The following is a 7,500-nucleotide window of genomic DNA, read 5'->3' on the forward strand; positions in this document are numbered from 1 at the left end:
ATATTATGGATTTTGTTTTGGGGATGTGATTATGTTAGTATAATACTAACATATGTATCGACATCAATTTGTGATTTTGTACAGATTGTGATTGAGTTTTGTGATCAAAGCAAATCGAATATAAAATGATATAGTGTGGAGCATAATGAGACACATCTTTTGATATAAAGTGTCAAGATGAGTGCATTTATTATGTACTTATATGATATGAGGAGGACTTGTGATAAGTCAACCTCGAATGTTTTTATAAAAGTATGTTTTACAGTATTTTGAAATATTTTCATAAAGTTTATGAAAATGATCTTTACGAATGATTTTAAGGTATGAACTGCCCTAAAACGAATGGATGTGTTTCATACAAATTATTATTTGTTGATGGTTTGAAATAAATGTTTAACCTGCGATTTGGATTTTAAAGTCTATTGTATGTACATTGAGAGTTATAGGTGCAATAATAATACTATAAATATTATGATATTGTAATAGTACTTTGTGTACTTGGAGTAGTACTTTACGTACTATCGTAAGAGTATTTTGTGTACTTGTAGTAATACTTTGTGTACTATGGCACTTTGTGTGCAAGGATGGTAGTCTTACGGTATTACTATTTCGAAATTGGTTAGTTTCATGTTATGGTGTATCTTGCTTTCTCATTTGTCATACATTGGGTTGTGAATTGATGTTTTGGAATATACTGATTTATAAGTATGTTAGGCATACGAAATACTGTTTAGCAGGTTATTTGGTGAAAACTTGACTTATCAAGTCAGTTTATGTATTTTATACGACAATCATATTTTGATATTATAATGATTTACTCATGTTTTTAAAATGACATATTTGTTTTATTATGTCTCACTAAGTGTATACTTAGCGTGTGATGATTTTCACGTCAGATTATTTTATTACTCAGGTTATACAAAATATTGTTTAACAGGTTATTTGATGAAAATTTGACTTATCAAGTCAGGTTATTTGATGAAAACTTGACTTATCAAATCAGAGCAAGTATCATCAATGAGTATTACACTAATTTATCCAAAATGAATATTTGAAATCAACATCAACTTAAACTCATCAAACGACCTCAGTAACAAAAGAAATAAGTATTATTTTTCTTAGAAGTCTTGAGTTCGACAAAATATATTTGTAAGGTGTGTTTATGTTGTCAATGACTAAAAATGATTATGTATAAATGATATTCCCTTATAATCACTCCATACTATTAAAAAAAATCAAAGTAAATATTACATTTATTCTTCATTAAATATTGAAAAGGAATAAATATTCATACATCGATATTTATTTAATTTGATGACGCAAGTTAAATAAAAGTATTTTTGAATAATTAAAATAATAATTAAAACCGGATCTATTCGTGTATATTGCAAAATTGACTTGTTTGAAACCCGATTCAGACAGACCAATTCATCGAACCGCCAGAAGGCCCGACTTGACATTTCTTTCGATAAAAAAATAGTCTTAACAAAATCAACCTTATATGATACATTACAAAAACCGCAACGGTTCAAAGTTCTGTCTCACCCTATACAAAGATACTTTACAAGATGTTGGCGAGTTCGAGATCAACCACGGAGCATAGTAGCCGAATTGTCCCGGCAGTCTCAGTGTAATTGAGATAGATTATGTTCACTCCTTTCGGTTGGGGAGCCGGGAACGAACGGAACGAAACCCCGGCCACCAAACATGGGCCGCATGAAGGCGTTATCGAATTTGCGCCAGTAGCAATGAACGGTGTGCGTTGGAGTTGTGAGAAGTGCACGGATGCTGCTTGGCCGTTGACCTCCCTTTGGACTATCATCAAAGGAGTCCTTGAGAAACGGCGTCGTAGCCGATTTTGGCGACGACGGTCCGGAGCGCATGCTTGTTGTTACTTTGGGATGAGGTATCAAGAACCTTATTAGAGGTTTAGTTAATAGTCCAAAAACCTGATCAGCCGAAACAACAGAAAAAGAGTTACTAACATCTCCAAAAACATGACCCGGATAATGATGATACAGCAAGGAGTTCAAGCATCTGGATCGATTTTGTAAATAAGAACTTCAGATAAAGAGCTACTAACACCTCCTAGACTAGGAAAAAGATGCTAAAACATGGAATTCAGGCATCGGATTTTACAGTGCGAATACGAACTTCAGCGATGTAAAACTCGAATCCTCAGTTAAGACTCTACATCAGATCCTTAACCAAAGGAACAAGAAGAATAAAATTAAATGCCAGCCAACCAATCTCCAGGCAGTAAAAATGAAGGCCGGAGACATCTTACCACAGTGCTAAAAAGAACGACGGTGATAGTGCTTGTAATCATAATGGCATCCAATCGCGATTGAGTGTGCCCTCCCTTTGTAAACTGCATTTTCATTACATAAAAGTCTATCAGATTTTCAAGCAAATCTCTGAACTTAACTCAAACATGCGTCGAGATTTTTTTTTAACTCCGTTGTAATCTTTTAGCAAACTTTACCTGATTATATGCAAGTGCCATCGATACAGCACCTCTCATGAGACCAGACCACCATATTATGATCTGAACAAAAGATTACAAAGATATTGTAATGCCAAATGCCAAACAACATTGTTAATTGATTTGGAAGCAAAAACAGATCGCTATGAACTCGTACTTGTTCTCTAAAGCTGATCTTTTCACTAGGTGATTTTTTGGCCAAGTTGGTTAAAAATGAAAGGGGAAACACAAAAGCTGCTCTTCCGGCCATAACCAGCAAAAGCAGTACGGAACTAACCATGATTGATGTTCCAGGCCTGCAAAGAGGAGATCAAATCCAATGCCAGGACATCGGATAATTCTGTAAATAGATGTTATTTTGTACAAGTTTCAAGGGAGATAAAGGAAATGGAAAAGATAATCTGAAAAATATAGCTGAAGCAAACGGATCCAGACCAAATTGACATACATTTTACCAAAATTTATTTATTCCAGCTGAAGCATAGAGTTATGCACTCAGATTTAGGTGTGATTATTGGATACGGACGTGTTTAAATTCTAAAAGTTTTTCCACGTACTTGAAGATCTTTAGAGTGTCACATTTTGTCAGACAAATGGAAAATTGAAGCACCATCGGCATAGAGAATACCTATCATTTACAAAGCTCCATGTCTCAATGTCCAAGGCATCCATTCCAACATAGAGAAAAATAAAATCTCGGCAACGAATGACAGGGTAGCAAAGGCATTCCTGTAAAAAATATCTGAATCATTTGAGGCATATAGAGTTAAACATTCGTTTAAGAGGTGTTAAGCATCGATACCAAGACCAATTAGCAATAGTTACAAGGGTGTAACTTTAATATAAAACTACAGAAAACCCCCAACTTATGTAAGATAACACCAGTTAACAAGTTCTCTTCCCTCCTAATATCAATGATCCATGAACTTTATTGTCTCTAAGACAATAATATGAAGGATACATACTTGGAAGTTACTCGTGAACTCTCAGTAACATTGTGCCACGTATAATGCGACATCACAATCCCACAAAAAAACACGGTGAGAATTCCACTCAAATAGAACAGCTGCAGGGGAGGCAGTATTAGATTTATCCAAATGAAAAAAAAATGAATGCAATAAACTGCCATAATATGATGAGAAGAGTCTTTACTTCAGCCATAATATATGAAAGGTATGCCATGAGCATCATGAGAGCAAACTCTCGATCTGTTGAGTGCCTGGTAATGTTAAAATCAAGTACATACAATTAGTTCTCGACTTCAAAGACTGTACCATAAAAAACTGTACTGTAATAACAAAATTCATGTTCAGTTGGAGTCTTCTGTAGACTAAAACATTTTAATATAAAAAACGATTAAAAACACTATATTTCTCTAAAATTTAATTCCCTAGAAAGGAGTATCAGATTCTTATAGAAGTATATTGAGATTTTATTTTCAAGAGCTAGTTGATATCAAACCCAGATAGCATCCGAAACATACCTTCCAAAGTATAACGTTTTGATGATATAAGCACTTACCAGTCCAACCTGAACAGAAAAGAAAAAATATCACACCTTGGGGGAAGCTATGTTACCGGACTCGAGTATGAGAGTCGGATACATGTATTTGTCCGATACAAATATCTTCAATTTTAGAAGTTTTTCTATGTATTTGGAGGGTCCTTAGAAGGATATATCCCCAGATACCAATGTTCAAAACTGCTTTGGACACAGTCAAGGAAATGAAAAATCAGATAAATGTAAAGTGAAAGTGCAGTGTTTACAGAATGAAATCATATTTGTATGAAAAGTGACTTACAACCACTCCCAGCAGAGTGCTTGCTGAAAATAAATACAGAAACTTTCCAATAAAATGAAAAGCAATTCCAGGACTCGTATTAGTGAGGTCAAAACTCCGGATTGCATTGAAAAGCACCACTGATGTTGCATCGTTTACAACACCCTCCCCAAAAACCAGACTGTAGAGCAATGGAGTCTCATCCTGATTAAGAACCTGTACCATCAGAAGAAGTACCTTATGTTTAGTAAGTTTGATATACTAGTCGTTCAATTTAGAAATGCTACTACAATTTCGATTTATGTATACCTGCAGTGTGCAAACAGAATCTGTTGCAGCAAAGATTGCACCAATTGCTGCAAAATTGCAACAACAAAAAAAAAAATAGTAAGATGCATAAACATGAACCAAACCAGTTTGAAAAGGAAGGGGGAAATAAGGGAAATTACCTATAAAACCTCCCACATCCAATGAGCCAATATCCATTTCCTTAAAGAACTTAATAACACCTGTTTGAAGAATAAAAGATGCTATCACAACCACCAAATTAATCTCGAAAATATTAAGAAGTGCATCAACAAACCAATCCGACCCCTTACGATGCCACTTGGCTGCTAATCCCCACAGATCACCCGTAAAACAATAGATAAGTTGAAGGTATTGTATATCCATCAACATCTATAAAGTAGTAGAAATTACCTATAGATATTATTGTACAAGATATTAATGTACCAACAGCACCAAATAGCATGATGGTAATAAAGTTACGGAAAAATTGCTTCTTTTTCACCGAAAACCTGGCAAAGAAGTGATCAGAAAAGGCTTTAGGAAGGCAAATAATGAACTACGTGTAATCTTGTCTATTTTCCTACAAAAAGCATTCAATTAAAATTTAAACCTCAACATTGCAAGAAAGACACCTGTGTTCTTATATATACATTGTTGAAAACAAGAAGAAATTCTCAATGCACTCAAGTTCAAGCTAGCTGCATTACTTTGAATACTCTTTTTTTTCTAAAGCGTCTGTGTTATCCAGAAATGGCCATAGGGATGGCCTTCCAAAGATATTAGAAATGCATTAAAAGTCTTGGAAAAATTTGAGCATACCCACATGGACAGATATTTATATTCGAGACTCGTACTCAAATCCTGGCAAAATGACTTATAACCAGGGGAGAGAAAATTAGACAAAATAAAGTTTCTTGTTGAATAATTGTTGCATAGCCATCTATTTAAGCTTACAGAAGCTATAACTAACAATCTCCATATTTACCATTCACAAGAGAGAGAGAAAATAGAAACAGAACAAACTTACCCAGCATTGAATATTATAGGGGGAAGAAGATAAATAAAGAATAGATCTTCACTGAAGACTAAAAGACGTGAGCTTTTACCCCCACTCGCCAACAAGATAATGACCCCAGTAAGAAGACCCTGCCGTAAGATCATTAAATTCAAAATGTTCTAGGAAAAGTAGAACATGTAGTCCAAGCATAACCAAACTTAGCCTAATTGTTCAAAATAGAATAAATTCACATTTAAAAATGACAAACTCACAATGACAAGGGCAGTAATCGATTCATTCATCCATCGAGACTCCTCCAAAAGATGACCGATCACAATGGAAGTGCAAAGAAGCGCGACAAATAGGTTCATGGAGACCACAGAGGCGTGGTCTGAATGTAATGTTTGAAAGTTGGAAAAGACAGCAGCTAACTGAGATGCCACCATTTTGACCTCTTCTCTATCAACAGTTTATTGAAAACAATCAATTTATTCCAATTGAATGAAGTTATAGCTCAAAGCTTTAGATTTGAATTCTCCTTCAACATTGCATATCTTCAAAAACTTCCTGGCTTCCTTAAGAACTCGCATTTTACGGAAGAATCCAAAGAATTATACTCATTTCTTCGCGTATTCATTCTCGAAACCTACATTTTTCTCCCACTTTTCTTTCTTTATGTTTTTTTGTTTATCCGAACATTGAAAAGAAAAAGAAACTTATCGAAAGAACTATTAACAACAACATGATTGAAGACTGCATTTAAGTTTCACCATTTTACTACCGCTTTTTCTAATATCAGCAATCAAACGTCCAAAAACAAAATAACATAAAGCTTACCGAATCGTGGTGAATGGACAAGATCCTTTCAAATTTGTTTCTCTATTCACAAGTTATTTGTGATTTGAAAGAATCCAAAGTTTCACCTTTTCGAAAATTTCCTACATTAATCTTCCACCTTCCAATTTGCAACAAATCTCCCAAGAAATTTCCAGCTTCAAAAAAAAAATCGCGTTTTGATGCGTTGAAACTTGTTTGAAATTTTGTGTTTAGATTTAGAGAAATGGGATTGGAGCATTTTATTTTACGACAAGCCAAAGAGAAGGAAGGGCCGTGTTGCGCGGGCGATCATCTGAATACAAAGAACATGTATTAAAGGACGACCGATGACAAAATATTAAAACCTGAAATTAAATTAGGACCGTCCGATTTATGACGTCTCTGCAATAAAATAAATCACGTGGTCTAGACGATGGTTTGATATGAAACGAGTTATAAGACAAATAAGATTTGATGCAGTTGAATTTATAAAATTTTAAATAATAAAAATATATTACCAATAAAAATTATAAAAAAATTATTTAAATTATATGAAAATTTAAAATGTTTAGGTACGATTATCCCTCCTTTCCATATGTATAGGAATAGTTTTACAATTTTCTTTTCTTCTTCCTATAGGAATGGTAAAGTTTCAATGGGCCATAAGAACAAATCTGTAAGTGAAAAAGTAAAAGAGCAAGTTATTTCACTTCACACGACAACCACAAATAGGAGCGTAAATCAACATAGTTTTTGTTATTTCTTTTCGTAAATCGTTTGTGTAATATTTATTTATGTTCCTTTATTAAGTTAAATAAATGAATATGAGTAAAGTTTTTATGTTTATTTAATAAATTGAACGAACACAAATATATGTGTATCCGATTATTTATGTTCATGAGCACACTAGTTTGAAATATCATTTATCAACTCGCTTATAAGTTCGTTTATCCGAATCTTCTTTTTCCCTTTTTTTAACATTTTATTTATTGGTGAAGGTAATGACTAAATTAAACATAAGGTGAATTTTGAAGTTGAGAGTATCACGCCTAAGAAGCTTTAGGACTGGTGGCGGCATATTTTCCTCTTCTCTTGTGTTCCCCTGTTTGTGTCTAGAGATTATTATGTATTTAT

At 33.8% G+C, this 7,500-nt stretch overlaps 1 pseudogene; it reads right to left on the reverse strand.

The window, feature by feature from the left end:
• Nucleotides 1-1,625: 1,625 nt before the first annotated feature.
• Nucleotides 1,626-6,134, reverse strand: LOC120205705 (annotated as a pseudogene).
• Between the last annotated feature and the right edge of the window lie 1,366 nt (nt 6,135-7,500).

The sequence above is a fragment of the Hibiscus syriacus genome, unplaced genomic scaffold (genome assembly GCF_006381635.1).
Source record: "Hibiscus syriacus cultivar Baekdansim isolate YM2019G1 unplaced genomic scaffold, ASM638163v2 tig00012635_pilon, whole genome shotgun sequence".
Lineage (NCBI taxonomy): Eukaryota > Viridiplantae > Streptophyta > Magnoliopsida > Malvales > Malvaceae > Hibiscus > Hibiscus syriacus.